Source organism: Panthera uncia, chromosome X, assembly GCF_023721935.1.
Source record: "Panthera uncia isolate 11264 chromosome X, Puncia_PCG_1.0, whole genome shotgun sequence".
NCBI classification, from domain to species: Eukaryota; Metazoa; Chordata; class Mammalia; order Carnivora; family Felidae; genus Panthera; species Panthera uncia.
This window is the reverse complement of record NC_064817.1, coordinates 108838299-108857142: the sequence shown is the minus strand read 5'-3', so window position 1 is coordinate 108857142 and position 18844 is coordinate 108838299.

The window sequence follows — 18844 nt, the reverse complement described above, 5'->3', positions numbered from 1 at the left end:
TAAGAAAAATTACTAAAAGCAGAATTTCTGAGTCAATGAGTGCCCATCCTTTTGATTTTCATCGATCCTACCAGATTATCCTATAAAAAGACAGCCCAGTTTACTCTCTTACCAACAACGTATAAGAATGTCCCTTTCCTACATTGTCCAACTTCTCAACATTTGACAATCCAATGAAGAAAATAAATACTGTCTCAATATTGTTTTCATTTGAATGGCCTTAATTGTAAACGAGATTGAGCATCTTCTCTAGCTCTATTATCATGTAATTCATATTTGTTTTCTCTATGAATTGTTGATAAGCTTTACCTAGTGTTTTCATATTGATTTCTAACAACTCTTTGTATAGTTACAAACATAGCCTTCCATTTTATGCATTGAAAATAGTTTTCCCACTTATTGGACTTTTATAAACATTGTTCAAGGTTTTGTTTTTTTTTTTTTTTGCCATGCAGAAATTTCATATTTTTGTAGAGTCAAGATCATCAACCTACAATTTCTGGAGATGTATCCATATTTGTATGTATCTGCCTACCTATCAGTCAATCCATCTAAATGTCCCTGTGAAGTTAGTCTCTAGAAAATACTGGATACATTGGCTTACACAGTAAAGATAATGAATGGAATCTTCATTTTAGAAGTGGCTTATTTTGTGGGGGGGGGGGGAAATGTTAAAATTCATAAGAAGTTTTGTAATCAGGAGAACGGTCCTGAGTTTAGTGTCCTGATTCTTTCTGCTTGAACATCATTAAATTATAGTTCCGTGTTTAGTGTTATAAATGCTAGAGGGGAGAAACCTTGTGTTTCGACGCACCACACATCACACGAGGCAGTATGAAGCATGTCCCCATATGTTATAAACCAATATCCTGTGAGATGGGTATAATTATGCGTATTGTTAAGATGGAGAAATTAAGGCACAGAAATTAAAGAACTCGCCTGAGGTTACACAGGTACTGAGTTTTCTTTACCAAAAAACCAAGGAATTTTTCTGATTCCGAGTCTAGTGGTCTTTCCAGCGGACCCCAGTCAACAAATATTTGAGTATGTTTACAGATTTGTTTTAATTGTATACGTTGAAGTAATCGCCACACCCAACGTGGGGCTCGAACCCACAACCCTGAGACCCAAAGCCTCGTGCTCTTCTGACTGAACCAGGCTGGTGCCCCAAAGAGTTGAGTATATTGCCTCAAAAGGCTGCGCTGGGAGAAATTACACGAGTCCCCGCCCTTAATAAACTTGCAGTCTGATAGGAAAACATACCTATAAGCCACAAATCACAAATACAAGCATCAAAGTAAAAGCAAAAAAAAATGGATTTTGATTTTGGGGATTGAGCAAAGGCTTCATGGAAATGGCATCATTTGAGCCAAGTAGTAGAGAATGTGTAGGGAGAGAGCCGGTGGGGGGCAGAAGAAAAAGCATCCCACACAAGAAGAGCATAGCATGAGAAAAGGCCCAGACGTGACACAAGGCTGTGCTGTAAGGCAAGCTTGGGCTGGGAAGCTGGACCTTGCATACCACGCAAAGAACTTTGGACTTATTTTCTGTTTCTTGGGAAACATGAACTTTTTCATCCCCTAATTTTTACTCTGTGACGACACACAATCATTTTGGTAGCCTGTTGATCTGCGTGTTACGAACATATTTTGCGGATACATAAAACGGCCTTGCAAAAACAACGGAAATGACCAGGGAGAAATGCTAGCTTCTGTGTCCACAGGAATTTGAACTTTCAGGTGACTTTTACAAAATGTCATTCCTTTTAGAAAATAGCGACTAACAAATAAAGTGCTCATTCTGTGCCGGGGACTGTTCTAAACATTTTGCGCATTTCATTAACTCTTTCGATTCAGTAATCCTTCAAACCTCAAAACAACCTTGAGGGCTGGATTATTATCTCCATTTCACAGATGAGAAAACTGAGGCACAGAGAGGTTTGTGCTCTTAACCACCGTTGTATACTATCTGCTCACAAACCACTGCTGGGGGCTTGCCTCCCACACGATTGACATACGGGCTGGCCAGCCCCTGCTTACATGTTGCTACTGGTAAGGCCATACTGTTCTGGCGGAGCTGAGGTCTTCAGAAAGTATTGCCTTATACGGCATCCAAGCCTGCCTCCCTATAACCTGGAAGCAAACATTGGAAGCCATTTGGCAAAATCCACTACCCTTAACCCCCACTGTGGTAGGCAGAATTGCCCGCCAAAGGTGTCAATTCTCTAATCCTCGGCACGCACGAATATGTTCTGTTTCAACACCCTGATTTGGGCCTTGTGAAGCACTGATCTGAGTGAAGAAGACATCCGGGGGACAGAGGAACGCGTTCAACGGCACCACAAGAAAGCAATCAGAAAATCCAGAATACGAAACGGGACGACTGACTTTTTCTTCTTTCTTTCTTCTTTGTTTTTGTTAAAGGAAATGAGAGGGAGTAATTGAGGGGAGACTGTTGTGGTCGAGACCAGATTTGAGAGACATTTCAAACAAACGTAGTGAACCTCGACCGGATGCGACTTCTAGCAAAACAGGTTTCCGAGGCAACCCGGGAACTTTGAATATGGACTGAATATTAGATGATAAGGCAGAATTATTGTTAAGTCGGCAGGTGTGATAATGCCATCATGGTTATGTGAGGAGATGCCCATGTTTTTTAGAGATAAGTACTAAAGTATTCAGGGATGAAATGACAGGAGGTCTGGAATTTGCCTCAAAATACCCAAGCAAGGGGCACCAGTCGATAAAGCGTCTTACTCTTGATTTTGGGCTCCAGTCATGATCTCATAGCCATGGAATCAAGCCCTGTGTCACACACACACACACGCACACGCACACACACGCACTGAGCATGGAGACTGCTTGGGATTCTCTCTCACCCTCTCTCTCTCTCGCTCTCTGCCCCTCCCCCACTCTCGACATAAATAAAAAAAACAATACCCAAGCAAGACAGCTAGAGGAGGCTAGATCGCACAAGTTGCACAATGTTAATAACTGTTGAATTTGAGAGAGGGGTAGAGGGCCATCCAGATTGCTCTCTCCAGTTTTGTGTATGTTTGAAAGTTTTGATAATCTGAACGTTCTTTAAAATGTAATGCCCATCGCTAAGCATAACACAGTAGTTCAGCTTGTCTCTGAAGACTCTGGTGGGGCCAACACCACCCTAACCTGGACAGTGCATCTCCATTAACATGACTTATGTGCTTCTTAGGGTTTTAACAGCTCTGGTACGGTACTAACACGACCCAAAACGTGTTTTCCCATTAAAACCAAGAAGTTCAATCTTCCCCCAGTCTGTACTTTTACAAGCCTCTGAATTTAAATGAAAACTTTACACTTATTTTGGTTAAATACAATCGCACTCATCTCCACCCAATGCTCCAACCTGTCAAAATTTCTATAACGCACTTTAGATTTATCCCGTACGCGAATTTACTAAGCATCCTTCTGATGACATTTTCCCCAACTATTGACATACAGTTAGGTAGAGTACGGTGAAGGACAAAGCCCTGTGGCTCTCCACTGAATATCCTCCTCCAGTAATGAACATTCTCTAGAGAAACATAATTAATGTCTTACATTTAAACGTAGAGATCATACGTTCATAGATTGCAACATGCTTTGACATACCTGGTCAAATTTAAAGTTCACGCGTAGCCTGTGAGGGGTCCTATTTTACAGATGAATAAACCAAGACCCAAAGACACTAAGAACAGCTTTTCCTGAGGTGATTGTGCAACATTCAGAAGAAAGAGGTGAAGAAAAAAGATATGTAAAGAGCAGAGGTGTGTATAGGTATGAAGGCAAGATTACCTGGAGTGTAATTAAGCAATTACGGAGGAGAACGTAGATAAACTAATGTAGGGATTCAGACCCCTCGGGTCAAAGAAAGGAGTTGGTGGGAAAGAGACGGGTCGGTGCTTTGTGCTAGCCAGCAGGGGACACGGAACATTCACAGATCAATTCTCTCTTCTGTAAAATGGGTTAAGATCCAGACTTGCAAGTTTCTCAACAGAACTAGATGAGATCTTGTATTAAAAGCGTGTGGGCATCCATGCCTGGCCAGGGGTACCTCACAGAGCAAGTAAATGGCAAACCCGGAACTAGAACCAAGGTTGACTAAGTCCTCCCATGCTTGCAGTAAAGACACCAAGTCATCGATGGGGCACCAAAAGCCAAAAGTGTGCCACCGAAAGCTACAACACAACCATTTTTTCCCTAGATAATGACCATCATCTTCCATGAGGAACATCCGTTTCATGAACTGGTGTCCTAGCAAAAGCAAAACAGACGCATTCCTACAGGAAAGCCACAAACATCTGAGATGCAAAAATGCACTGTTCTACTCGACAGATGGATAATCGTTTTGGAGAAGGCCATTTCCATCATCATTATAAACGCTTCCAATTTTCTTTCTGTGCTTACAAAAAATGGTACTCTAATACTCTTTTCTTTCACCCTTTGTGCCATGTTGCATTCTGCAGATTTTTGTCTTTAATCTTTTCTCTAAAAGGACCTCTACAGGAGTTAATGTCTAGAGTGAGATTTGCTTTCAAGATGTGAATAAAGTAGGACAGTCTTGGGTCCATTAGGTCAGTCCATCAGGTATAAAATCCAGTATCTTCCGACATAAAAATGTGCCCAGCATATCCATTCATATTAATGGGGAAAAGAAAAATATGGCTACATGAACCAATATTTAATCTTTTCTGGTTTTATTTTCCTTTGGTATAATAATTTTTTTACTGGAATAAAATAACTCTGAGGTCATTGCATGTGGATATAATATTCTCAAACAAAATAGTTTTACTAAGAACCTGCCTAGTTAAAAAAAAATTGTGTGGGGAGTCTGGGGGGCTCAGTTGGTTGAGCGTCCGACTTCGGCTCCGGTCATGATCTCGCAGTTCGTGGGTTCGAGCCCCGCGTCAGGCTCTGTGCTGACAGCTCGGAGCCTGGAGCCCGCTTCGGATTCTGCGTCTCCCTCTCTCTCTGCCCCCTCCCCCCCACTCACACTCTGTCTCTCTCTCCTTCAAAAAGATAAATAAACATCAAAAAAATTTTTAAAAATTGTGAATAACATTGAGTTTATGGGCTTTTCAGGAAATGGTGTAAGGACAATGGGATATTAATTTGAGAAAGTAAAACAGGGAGATGCCTATCTCATACGAAATGCAAAAATAAATTCCAAATGGCTTAAAGAATTAAATATCAATGCGGAAATATTTACTATATGAAAAAACAGGAGCATATGTTCATATTCTTTTTTTTTTTTTTTTTTTTAATTTATTTTTTGGACAGAGAGAGACAGAGCATGAACGGGGGAGGGGCAGAGAGAGAGGGAGACACAGAATCGGAAACAGGCTCCGAGCCATCAGCCCAGAGCCTGACGCGGGGCTCGAACTCACGGACCGCGAGATCGTGACCTGGCTGAAGTCGGAAGCTTAACCGACTGCGCCACCCAGGCGCCCCCATATGTTCATATTCTTGAGGTGGGGAAGGCCCTCTGAAACAAGACAAAAATTCCCAAGTCATAAAATACAAACGAAGCAAGGCTCATCATATAAAACTTTAAAAGTTTTGTACAGGAGGGCCTGGCTGACTGAGTCAGTAGAGCATGTGACTCTTGATCTCGGGGTCACGAGTTCAAGCCCCACATTGGGCATAGAGCTTACTCGAAAAAACACGTTTTATACACTGCACAATAAGAAGACGTCATAAGATAATGCACATAAGAAGAAGACACAATCAGCAAAGTCAAAAGGCAAGTGACAGACCATCAAATATATTTGCAATATACATTAAAAAATAATTGAGGGGCACCTGGGTGGTTCTGTCGTTTGACCCTCCAACTCTTGGTTTTGGCTTAGGTCATGGTCCCAGGGTCATGGGATTGAGGCGCTTGCATCAGGCTCTGCACTGAGTGTGGAGTCTGTTTAAGATTCTCTCTCTCTCCCTCTGCCCCTCTCCTCTACTCTCACTCACTCTCTCTCTCTCTAAAAAAAAAAAGTGATATCTGGAGTTTTATAAAAAGAAATTCAATGAATCAATAAGGAACAAATAAATGACATGAATAAGGAATTCACAGAAAAGAAAACCCAAATGGCCAATAAACATATGGAAAGATGCCAAAACTCACTAATAATCAGAACATTTTTTTACTATTTTATTTTGAAGTAATCTCTACACCCAACATGGGGCTCAAACTCACAACCCTGAGATCAAGAGTCACATGCTCCACCAACTGAGCCAGCCAGGTGCCCCAGTCAGAACATGTTTAAAGAAAATAATAAGGGGGCGCCTGAGTGGCTCAGTCAGTTAAGCCTCCGACTTCGGCTCAGGTCACGACCTCACGGTTCGTGAGTTCGGGCCCCGCGTCAGGCTCTGTGCTGTCAGCTCAGAGCCTGGAGCCTGCTTCGAGTTCTAGGTCTCCCTATACATACCACCTCTTGTTTACCCATTCATTTGTCGATGGACACTTACTTGGGTTGCTTCCATAATTTGGCTACCATAGATAATGCTGCAATAAACACAGAGGTGCATATATCGTTACAAATTACTCTTTTCATATTCTTTGGGTAAATACCCAGTAATGGATCATATGGTAATTCCATTTTTAATTTTTGGAGGAACCTCCATACTGTTTTCTACAGTGGCTGCACCAATTTGCATTCCCACCAACAGTGCAAGAGGGTTCCTTTTTCTCCACGTCCTCACCAATACTTGTTGTTTCTTGTGTTTCTGATTTTGGCCACTGTGACAGGTTTGAGGTGACATTTCATTGTGGTTTTGATTTGCATTTCCCTGATGGTGAGTGATGTTGAACATCTTTTCATGTGTCTGTTGGCCATCTGGATGTCCTCTTTGGAAAAATGTCTATTCAGGTCTTCTGCCTGTTTTTCATTGAACCACTTGGGGGTTTTTTGGTGTTGAGTTGTAGGAGTTCTTTATATATTTTGGATACTAACCCTTTATCAGATATCTCGTTTGCAAATGTCTTCTCTCATTCAGGAGGTTGTCTTTTAGTTTTGTTGACTGTTTTCCTTTGCTGTGCAGAAGCTCTTTATTTGGATGTGGTCCCAATAGTTTATTTTTGCTTTTGTTTCCCTTGTCTCTGCAGACATACCTAGAAAACTGTTATTATGGCCGATGTTTTACTTCTCAAGATTGCTTTGGCTATTCGGGGCCTTTTGTGGTTCCACACAAATTTTAAGATTATTTATTCTAGTTCTGTCAACATGCTGTTGGTGTTTTGACAGGGATTGCATTAAATCTGTAGATCGCTTTGGGTAGTGTGGACATTTTAATAATATTTGGTCTTCCCAATCCGTGAGCATGAAATATCTTTCATTTGGTTGTGATGTCTTCAATTTCTTTCATCAATGTTTTATAGTTTTTGGAGTACAGGTCTTTCACCTCCTTGGTTAAGTTTATTCCTAGGTAGTTTATTATTTTTAATGCAACTTTTGTGGGCTTTTTTTTTAGGTTTTTTTTTTTAAGTTTATTTATTTTAAGAGAGAGAGAACAAGCAAGAAGGGCAGACAGAGAAGGAGAGGGAATCCCGAGCAGGCTCTACAACGTCAGCATAGAGCCCAGCGTGGAGCTCGAACCCACAAACCACAAGATCATGACCTGAGCTGAAACCAAGAGTCGGACACTTAACCGACTGAGCCACCCACGCGCCCTAGCAACTGTGTTGTTTGTTTTTTAAAGGAAGAAGAATGTAGATCTATACGCAGCAACATGGAAAGATATCCAAAATATATTGTTAGATTAAAAAGCTCGTTACCATAAAATATAGAGAAAAGAGTTGCTTTTATACAAAAAGTCACTATATATATGTATATGCATACATATGTTGTATGTACATACACTTTTGTAAATGCAGGGAAAACTTTCTGGAGGGAGACACAAGTAAGTGTCATGGTGATTACTTCTGCAAGTAAACCTGAACCAGTCTGCAGGTCACATTGGTATTATCATTACCACAATAGCATCAAAGTGTTGTCATGTATAAGCTTAGCTAGCTGAGTGACGGGAGAGGGACAGACAGCTGGGGACACGGTGCCGTACGCGGGATTAAGGGAAAGGAGACCCGAGGGACCCTGCGAGGCCACAAGAGGAAGGAACACTGGCCTGGGGGCAGGACCTTTTCTGGCACCTCATTAGTGACACCAGGAGCAGAGTAAGACATACTCCTTCATGTACGTATACGTGCGACAAACTTACTGAACGATCGCTTTGGCTCCGTGCCTTAGTCCCTGCCTTCAGGACAGCATACAGCTGGGGGTGGGGGTGGGGGGTGTGGAAAGGAAGGAGAGTGGACTCCGAGTCCGGTTAAAAGTATTTCCAGCGGTGTGAACCCGGGCCCGTTGCCTGACCTCTCCGAGACGTCAGAGATGACGACGCCTCCAACGGAGAGTTATTTTGTGGCTTAAAACACTCTCTTGTAGAATTTCTGGTACTTAGCAGGTGTTAAGGAATTGACCATTATAATTATTATTGACCTGACAGCCTTAAAACCTTACATCCTAAGCTGGGGTGAAGGTAGGAAAGGGGAAAGATCCTGAGGTGGTGACCTCTAACACAGGGCAGGGTGAAGTACAAGCCACCATTGAAAAGGGGTCACAAAGGAGGAAAACACAGTAATTTCCAACTGACTGTGGGGGCTGGGGAAGGCTTCCGAGAGAATATGCCATTTGAAATTGGGCATTCCTGTACCAGACACAGAGCCGAACTGGTTAGGACGATAAAGAAAAGGAGAGAGATGCAGTTAAGATTATGTCTCTATAACAGCAAACATACATTTTGGCGGCAAACAAATGGATCATCATGAATCGCTTGCTTTATCCAGACCCAAGCAAAGAAGACAGAAAATGAATTAGAGCTGAGCATCAGGATAAAATCATTTTACTAAGAAGATGGTTCTGATTGTGAGGCAATCTTCCAAAGGAACCGAAAGGAGCCTTTTGCTCGTGCATTCCATTAACTAAAACATATCTTGGGCGCATTTGAATCCTTTGCTCCATCGAATGAAAAGTCTTAAAACAGGAATGGAGAATATTCCCTCGGAAATAGTGCTCTGGAAGTCTAGACAGTAGCCCGGCCCGTACGCATTTCAGCGTTGTGTACCCTGTTTCATAGGTGTGCACGGCCCGACCGGACTCCGGGCTCTTCGAGGTCAGGAATACCGTCGCCTGCCTCGAGATTGAGCGCTGTTCTAAGCACAGAGCCTCGTTAGCTTGGGTTTCTCGACTCATCCATCCTCCCGAGTCTCCACTAGTAGGTGATACACGTGAGCGAACACAGTACCCACGTCAGCTCATTTGTCATTATTTTCCGGGTTGCTGATTTTAGCCCCCGGGGTCCAAAATCGTCAGGTGGACAAAAAAATGGCATCGATTGCGGCGACAAGTTTTCCTCTAAGACCCAGAAAGGAGTGAATATATGGGATTTGAGCAAACTGCGAGGAGTGCGAGACTCCAATGTCACATAATGCGACCAAACTCAAGAAGGCGGCGGGGGGGGGGATTGCCTTATACAGTTAGGATTGGGTCTCGCGAAAGATCTTCCGCAGCCCCGAATCAAGCAAAGTTCTGCTTTGAGGCATGTTACTAACCTGTGAGTGCTGGAGAGAAAATCAGCATCTCTTCTGCCCCAAAGGGCGGTCTGGGTTGTGTCCTGCAGCCTTTTGCCGGCCCCTGGCTCCTGAGAGGGCCCAGTAGGCTCCCCGAACACGGCAGGAGGCGAATTGATGGGGGGGGGGGGGGAATCAAAGGGGGTGGCTCGTCAGTTGTGGGACCGTCTTTAAGCCTCCCTCCTTCCTTTCAAGAAGGATGACACCACCTTTACTTGACCGTGGAGATTTGCCACGTGGGAGCCTGTGAACAACGCAGAATCACGGGTTCCCCCTTTAACGAGATTCCCAGGAGCACCGTACGCACCGCCGAGTTTGAGAATCCCCGCATTAAGTCCTCTGGGCCCGTTTCCCCTTCTGGTAAATGGGGTTGAGGACACCAACCTGCGTGTGGGGCCAGCTGTGGATCAGCCGACGAGGGAACCCGGGGCAACGAGGCGCTGGGGCCATTTGTTAAACCTCCAGGAGTTCCGCAGGCCAGTTGGGTAAAGCTGCCTGCAGCTCGAAATCGCGCTATGATGGGGGTGTTTGCGGGCCCCCCAAGTCTGCAGACCCTACGCCCCAGGGCTTTCCCCTCCAGGGACCTCAAACTGGTGAGAGCTGGGGGCCGGGGGCCCACCGCACCCAGCATGCGGAGGACCCTTGCCGGCTCCCCGTGGGTTCTCGGAAGCCGGGGCACCGGCTCGGGGGAACCAAATTTGGCCCTAGGTCCTGGATACCGAAACCGAGGGGGGTAAGGGCACCGAAAGACGGGCCTCCCAGAATCGACCAGAGCCTCTCCACGCAGGCTCCCCTCCCGGCCCTGGGAGCCCGCAGTCTGCAGCTGGAGCTCATTACCATGGTCCTCTCCAGTTAAGGGCTCAGAGGCCTTGTTCCGTTAATACCACAGAGGGCCTGCACTTGGGCAGCAGAGGCGCCGATCTGTCCCTCAGAGGCGCCGTGAGCGTTCCGTGAACCCGAGGTTGCTTTGGCGGCGGCCTTTGGGCGGAATCACCAGCTCCGATATAAACATGGGCAAATCTGCATAAATGCCGTCTGGTCCGCGGGTCCCTGGCTCTGGAAATCACACAGCCGGACGTGTTGCTGAAGACGGCCGCTCGGACACAGAGCCACGGGGTTGGGGACAGATGTTCTGCCACCGGTCGTTTCTCAGGTCGTGTCTGCAAGTGGCCGATTTCTTTCCCTCTGGCTAAGCAGCTGCGGATGGCCGGCACCCCCTCCCTGGGAGGATTTTGGAAGCCTTTGTAGGACAAAGGCGGTGACGAGGAGCGCTTGGCGTTCGTTGTTTCCGAGAGTACAGAGCACAGCCTAGCAAACGTGTTTCCGTTTCGATGCGCGGAAACACAACATGCTTCTCTCGGGCCCATCCGGTCCGTGTTTGTGTCGAGAGGATGTTTTCACATGAAACGCACCCCCCGAAACTTCCCACTCTCTTGGTTCGAAGAGGGCCCCGCACGTATCCCCTCCCCCCGCGGCTCCTCGCTTCATCTGTCGAGGACCGGCAGGTGACATCTTCCCAGAAGCCACATTCCCGTTTTCACGGGTCAACATCAGGCTATTCCGCACGTTTTGGTCCCGCTGTCCAGGACGCCACCTGAGCCACGCGCACTGAGCTCCCTTCTGGAAATGCAACCGACCCGCCGTCCACACAAAGGCAGCCTCCAGCTGGGACAGCCCCTCTCGTCTCAGAGGTGACCGGCGCGGACGGCCGCGAGTCACGAGAGCCAACAAATGGCAAAACCAGGTGTCTGGCTTTCCAGCTGATGTTCAAGGATCTGCCTAGCGTCGCTGGGACTGGAGCGGGATCGAACTCCAGCTCGGTACCAACCACGACGCGGAAGGCGTGCAGGCGTTTCTGATTTTCCTGTCGCATCCTTTCAGCCAGGCAACTTTTACACAGGGTACCCACGAGATCGGAGCCCGGGATTGCACTTGGCCGCAAGCCCCCAGCGCTAACGCACGTCGGGGGACTCACAGCTGCCCCACTGGTGGGCTCCCGGCACCTCCACCGGTAGATGCGAGCTGTTCAGGTTATGTGATGCCCACTTCTCAAGCTTCCGGGAGTGAAGGAGAAAAGAACCGATGGACCTGAGCTCCGACCAGTGCCCACTCACAGGGAGAAGAACATTCCGGAAGCAGGCCAGGCTCTACCCCTCCAACACCCAGCTCGGTCCCCAAGCCATAGGCCAAAGAACTCGACCCTTTAATCACTGCTCACTCCCCACAAAGCTTGGGGAGGTTCGCGAGTCATTTCTTGGTCTATGAGACTAAGTTAATCCGTTAGAAGTTTCTAATGATAAGCAAATGATAACGAACCGCCCTCGCTCCCTATCTGAAATGTCATGCTGGCATTCGCCAGCCGAGGGTCAGCACGCTTTCCAGTCCGGAGGGCAAAGGAGACCTGACGTCCAGTCACCGCCGCGCTGGCTGACCTTTGGCTGGTCGCTTTTGCTCTCCGGGACTCAGTTTCCCCACTGGTACACGAAGGAAGCTGGATTAGATGACCTCCGGGGCCACTTCCGGTTCTGACGTCACGTGACTCTGCACTGCACACACTGGCTTTATAGTTACGCTGCCCCAGATCGTCCTAGATGCTTCTCTCTCTTTCTGCCATGTGCCCACCTCAGACCAACTTGCTATGTTATAAGGGAAGACTCAACAAATAGGCAGCAAAAAGCAGCAAGCTGAGCCCACACAGCGAGAACATTTGCCACCACATGGTATTTTCTCAGCGAAACAGATTCCAGACACATCTGTGCAGCACCTAAGACACAAATCGGCAAGAAAACACACAGACTTTATGGGTGGCCCTCTCAAGATGTTCAAAAGAATTCTGGGATATAAAATCAGCAGGTCTGTTTCCACTCCCACCCCCCATAAGGCCTGGGATCCCTCGAACGCTAGACCTGCCTTGCTTTGCGACAACCCACCAGCCCGGTCTTTAGACCGCTGGTACCCTAAAACCAGCTCGGCTCTGCCCCCCTACGTCCTAGATCTCCTTGGCGCAGGCTAGGGTATCAATTCTCTCCTGGCCCAAGCCTCTCTAAAATCGCAGTAGGTGTAGAGCGCACCTACAGGGAGCAAAGATCTAGATTCTACTTCTAGAGGGTCACCCATACGCTTCATAACCTTTGGCAGGTCACTTTTGCTCTCTGTGGTTCTGGGTTGTGGGCACAAATCACGAGGCCCGGGTTCTAGTTCTACTTTGGCCACTTACTCGCTGTGGTTGTCCCACTCGTACAGATGGCAAAGGACCTAGGAGTCATGGGGACCTTTGTGAAGCACCATAGACTAGTGACAACCGTTTCTGGCAGCGAAACCCTTGGGCTTTACTACGCGTGTACGTGTCTTTGTATCACAATAACCATAACAACAATATCGGTCCCCAAAACATTTCTCAGAAACGATGCATGATTTCTGAGTTTCCTAGTCTGCTCATGCGCTGGTTCCTCACTCATTCTGTCTTCTACGAGAAATCATCTGCACACAGCCTAGCCTGGTCCTTTCCCCCCCACCCATCCTATGACCAGGCTCCCTCTCACTATGGTGGCCATTCTGGCTTTCTTTGAGTTCTTAGAACGTTCCTGACATGCTCCCTCCTCAGGGCCTTTGCACTTGCCATTTTTTCGGCCCAGAATTATCCTCCTTCTCACTTTTTTCAGGTCAAATGTCACCTTCTCAGTAGGGCTCGCCCTGGCTTCCCCACCAAATATTCCAAACCCCAGCCACGCTTCATATCCCGTTGGCCTGTTAGCTCCCTTCTGGTTTCTACGTCACCGATTTATCTTCCATATTATCTCTCTCCCCGACTGGCACGTAAACTCCGTGCAGGTAGGGATCCCTGTTTACCTTTTCTTTTTTCACTGCTGTTTTCCCAGTGCCAAGAACGCTGCCTGGCACGGAGAAGCCCCTCAGAAGCTCTGTGTTGGATGAGGGAATAAACAGTAGCAGGCACCAAATGTCGAAGAATTATCAACGGAAGAAAAATTTAGAACCGAAAAAATACATCCACAATCTGCAGGCTGGGAAAGATTTCCATTATTGTCGAGGAACAGCTGACACTTGAGTCCAGCTCTAGAAACTCCGGTGATCTCCAGGAGGGGAGTCTGGAGCCCTGGGTACAAATGTTCTCTCTCCGTATTGTGGGTTCTGACTGGGGTTGGCTAACCCTGTCGGCTGCATTCCTACCCACTAATCTCCACTTCTGTCTGGAAACATCCAGTGACATGTCAGGAGCCAGAGTCCTCTGGAGATAAAAGGAACCACGGACAGGGGTTCCTGAGCACCAGGCTCCGGGCTTCAGCACCTTCCGACAACCGCCCACAGCCCATTTCTCCCCACGCGCAGAAGTAACAAGGCTGGGGCCTATGAAGTGAGTCAGACAGAAAAAAGAAACCCGTGTTCAGATTCTGACTCAGTCCATCACTGGAGCAAACGCAATAATCTGAGCCTCGGTTTCCTCAAGTTTAAACAAGAAGGATACTATCCATTTCACAGCAGTGTGTGTGTGTGTGCGTGTGCGTGTGCGTGTATGTGTGTGCGTTTGTGTGTGTGTGTGTGGCGGGGGGAGAACTCTACCTTGAGGGGAAGTCTGCTTTTCCCTTGTATTCATTTGGCTTTCCTTTACATGAGACCGATGGAATTTCAAGAAGTGCAGCTGACCTAAAAAATTGTCAGCCTTCTTAAAAATGAGGAAGATTCAGAAACCCATTATGTTTTAATGAAGAACGCTTAGTGTTTCCCTTCCTTTTGATAAACGACACATGTCCATTCAGATCGTAATTGTGCTGACCTTAAATGAGATTGGCTAATACAAAATAACATCGTGAAAAGCGACTCATGTCCATTAGAGACGGAAATAAAAGCTTAAACCCAATACAGAATCTTTTCTACAAGAGACATGCTTCAAAATGTTTAAAGTTTCATTTTGTTGCCATGGCACCATTATTTCCAACTATTTTCAATTCTCTTGAAATACTCAGCAGAGTCGGGTATATCCTACAATATCCAGTTGTCTTCCCAGGTTTCTTTAAAAGCATCATTCCAGGGGACCCTGGGCGGCTCAGTCGGTTAAGCGTCCGACTCTTGATTTCGGCTCAGGTCATGATCTCGCGGTTCCTGGGTTCAAGCCCCGCATCAGGCTCTGTGCTGACGGCTCAGAGCCTGCTTGGGATTCTCTCCCTCTCTCTCCCTCTCCGCTCCTCTCCTGCTTGCAGTACTCTCTCTCTCAAAACAAAGAAATAAACTTAAAAGAGTAAAATAAAAGCCTCATTCTATAAATGCAACTCAATGTTTACAGACATCCGAAGATTAATAGTGACACGAAACTATTTAGCAAAATGCCTCTCCTCAGATAATGCCACAACAATAACACTTTGAATTTATCCAGTGCCTTTGCCGGGAGCAGCCCACAGGGCCCCGAGAGCATCACCTCATTCATCAAATGGCACATTCCTAAGCTAGAGTATCATGATGTAGCTGGCTCCTGGTATGAGCCGTTCTGTTCTGGAAACCACACACCATTGCTGGAGGACGACTGGAGCAAAAGGAAATAATACCCAGGGTGCCGGTCCTCAGACTAATCATGTTCTCTGTCGAAGAGCTTTCCCAGGATTCCGCTCCTATTTTCTACGTTCCCGGCGCAGCTATGAGGGAAGAGTGTTGTCATTTTCCCCAGCTGGGAGTGCCAAGAAGAGCAGAAACAGCAGCACGCTGAGATCAGGGTGCCCGGCCCTGGGGCAGGCTCTCTTGCCTTGAACTTACTGGGTGTCCCACTGTGTGTTCTCTCCCTCTCTGGACCACGCTCTCCTTGGCGGGAAAACGAGACAATGAAACACCACCGAGCAATGAGAATCCTCTCACTATTATGGTAAGCGGATCGCACGGGGCCAGTTTTAACAGTCCCTACGCTCACGTTCATTGCAGCGCCGTGCACAATAGACAGCAAGTGAAGCAACGCAAGGGCCCATCGACAGGTGAATAACGTGCAATCTGTCCAGACAAGGGAATATTATCCAGCCGAGTTTCAGTTCTGCAAGATGAAAAAGTTCTGGAGACGGAGGGTGCTGATGGTTGCCCAACAACGTGAATGGGCTTCCTGTCACTTAAAAATGGCTGAGATGGAGGGCGGTCGGCGGGATCGTTCAGCGGAGCGTGCGACGCCTGATCTCGGGATTGTGAGTTCAAGGCCCACGTCGGGCATACAGATTATTTTCAAAAAAGGGAAAGCAAGGGTTGAGAGGGTCATTTTTTTTTTTTACGTGATGTGTATTTTACCACAATTATAAAAATAAAAAACTAGAAAATTTAAATTTGTTTAATGTTTATTTATTTTTGAGAGACAGAGAGACCAAGTGAGAGTGGGGGAGGGGCAGAGAGAGGCGGAGACACAGACTCGGAAGCAGGCTCCGGGCTCCGAGCTGTCAGCACAGAGCCCGACGCGGGGCTCGAACCCACGAACCGCGAGGTCATGACCGGAGCGGAAGTCGGACGCCCCACCGACTGAGTCACCCGGGCGCCCCAAAACTAGAAAAATTTAAAAGTCCCACTGCTAAAACCAGTTTGAAAGTGGTAAGGCTACTAGTAAAATCCTTTCCAGATCTGCAGATCTGTGTGAATCTTAAAAAAAAGAAAAATCGCATTTTAACCAAGAAAAGAGTGACGCCTTCCATCGCGTCACGTGACTACTGGAAAACGGAGTCAGTGGCCGCGGATGGCAAGGAAAAACCCTCTTTTTCCATACTATCAAAGCGGGCTTGTGTTGACAGAAAACTGCCCTCGGAAGTTTTATGGGGAGGGCTCGTGGTCCACGCTTTCTTGCAGGAGGACCGTGGGCCCAGTGATGTGTTCTACATCCAAGGGACCAGTATGCCGAATGGGAAAGGCCTAATGGGAGCCACTATTTTTTCCCCGGGTGTTATACTGGAAGATAAGGCGAGAAGGTCAGGTAAGAGTGGGTTTGTACTTAAAATACTTGAAGGTTTGAAGACTAATGTGGCTCTTAGGTATCGTGACGTAAGTTTGTTCTCGGGGGACACTGCAGCTAAGAGACAATGTGACTTGTGCTAGAGCTGTGGCATCCCTCCCTAGTCCTTCCGCCCATGCCCGGATGCCAGACAAGACCCGGACCTGGCTCTGAGTGGACGAATCAGGGTCCTTTGCCCACAATTTGAGTCCATACCATCAATGGGAATGTAGGGCTCCCTACGGAAGTGGGGGGGGGGGTGATCCCAGAACCCAGAATGACAAACCTAGGTATGGGGTTACCTTGTCCACCATCACCCAAATGACAGGAAGGACTGAAGCTCTCCTTGTGGCCTTCGTCTCTTTCCCCACATTGGGAAAAACTTACAGATAATGCCCACTGGAAAAGAAAATTGTCACAGAAATCTCAGCCTAGCTGTGGCTGGGGTGGAGAAGGGGGGTGATCCATGAAAGAAAACTTGGAGAAGGAGAAGGAGAGCATGGAAGGGACAAAAGTGTTGGCCTTTTCCTCAGGGTAGGACAAGGCCAGGTGACCGGTATCTTCAGAGTCAAGATTGTGTGTGTGTGGGGGTGGGGGGGGTGGGGGGGGTGGAGTATTGGCTGGGGAAGGGCCCTATGGGAACGCACTTCCTCAAAGGGGAAGGCTAAAGGTTGCCATGGGAACCTTGCTTCTGTATCTCTCTGACTTGGACGAATGCATCACGGGGGCCTAGGTGGAGATTTGGCATTAATCGCTAAATATCCTGCAGGAGACGATCTGAAGAAGTGTCTTTAGCAGACGCATCGAGACGAAGCTAATTTCTTACCGCCAGCTGACGGTGCGAGGGCTCAACGTCACTGGGCCTCAGTTTCCCCCTGAAACAAGGATAAGAAATCCCCCCCCCCCCCAGGGTTGTTTCTAGGCCTTCCCCAGCGTGGAAAAGCAAAGGCGGAAGTACTGGGTCCTGCCCCTAGGAGTGATCTGGAGCTTCCCCAGGCGATTTTGTATGTGATTGTTCTGCAGTCGCAGAGACAAGCTCATGGGTGTTTTCTTTCACAGATTCTGCGAGCAGGAGGGCATTCTGACCCCCTTCATTTGATAGATGAAGTTCTAGGTTAAGTGACTTGCCCACGGTCACACGGCTCCAACATGGCGGAGCTGGGATTCAAACCCAAACCCATCCGACTGCAAGTTCAGTGCTCTTTCCTCCCTACCGATTACATATAAGAAGAAATGAGCCCGAAAACGATGCCTCCCTACCTTGTGAGTCCAGGAAGGAAAAGCTAATTAAAACAAACAGACAAAAACTGCCCGTGTTGGCATCTGTACACAAACACAGCATGGTTGCAGCAGACCTCGAGATTTCCAGATCAACTGAACACCATTTGCCTAAAAAGCACAGCATTGCTAAAAAGGTGGGTGAATTGGATGCAATAAAGCAGAAGGAAGATCTCTCTAGTCAGCTGGATTCCTTCAGGTAGTTTCAAAGAATTCCCTCCCCCACCCCTGTTTTGCACTTTCTGCACTTTCGTTAAAAAAGAAAAGGTCTCCTTTTAGATATTTGCGCATCTCGGGACAATGCCCTCCTAATACCTCCAAAGGCCCACAACAAGATCCGCTAGAAAATCCGTATAAAATTGCATACGGTTGGCTCCACGATGAGAAATGCTTGTTTGATGCGGTTTGTTTTCTCCTTAAAAACGAACCTATCTTTATCCATCAGCCAGTTTGCAAAACGGACCATCATTGCTTATTCCGCTTTGCTGTTTCCCTACACTTCAAAATTTGCCATTCCTTTCCCAGGGCAAATCAAAGGTTTCCTACAAAATCCTTCACGGCTACGGTAAAGCCTTAGTTATACATCTTTCTATTCTCATCTCTAGACGTTCAGAAGGTCCTTTTTAGTAATCGCCGGCAAAGCCTCTGAGGAGAATCGTCTCTTCCTAACCTTTATTTTAGACCCACGTCACCAAATTGGATGAGTTGAACTGACTCTTAAGTAAATGAGTGGCCTTTTCAAGAAGATACTCTTGTTGGAGGAGAAAGATGTTCGGCGCAATTAATGTTTGCAAGAGGGTCACCGAGTAGGGTCACATTTTAACTGGGGGCAATATATCACTCAACATCCGATGGCAAGCTGATGAAAGCATTTGATTGGCCTCCGCCATATGAACCCAAAGCCAGGAATTTCTGGATCTTGCGAGGAGAGACCTTCGATTTCAAGAAGCACCCCCCCGCTTCTCAGTT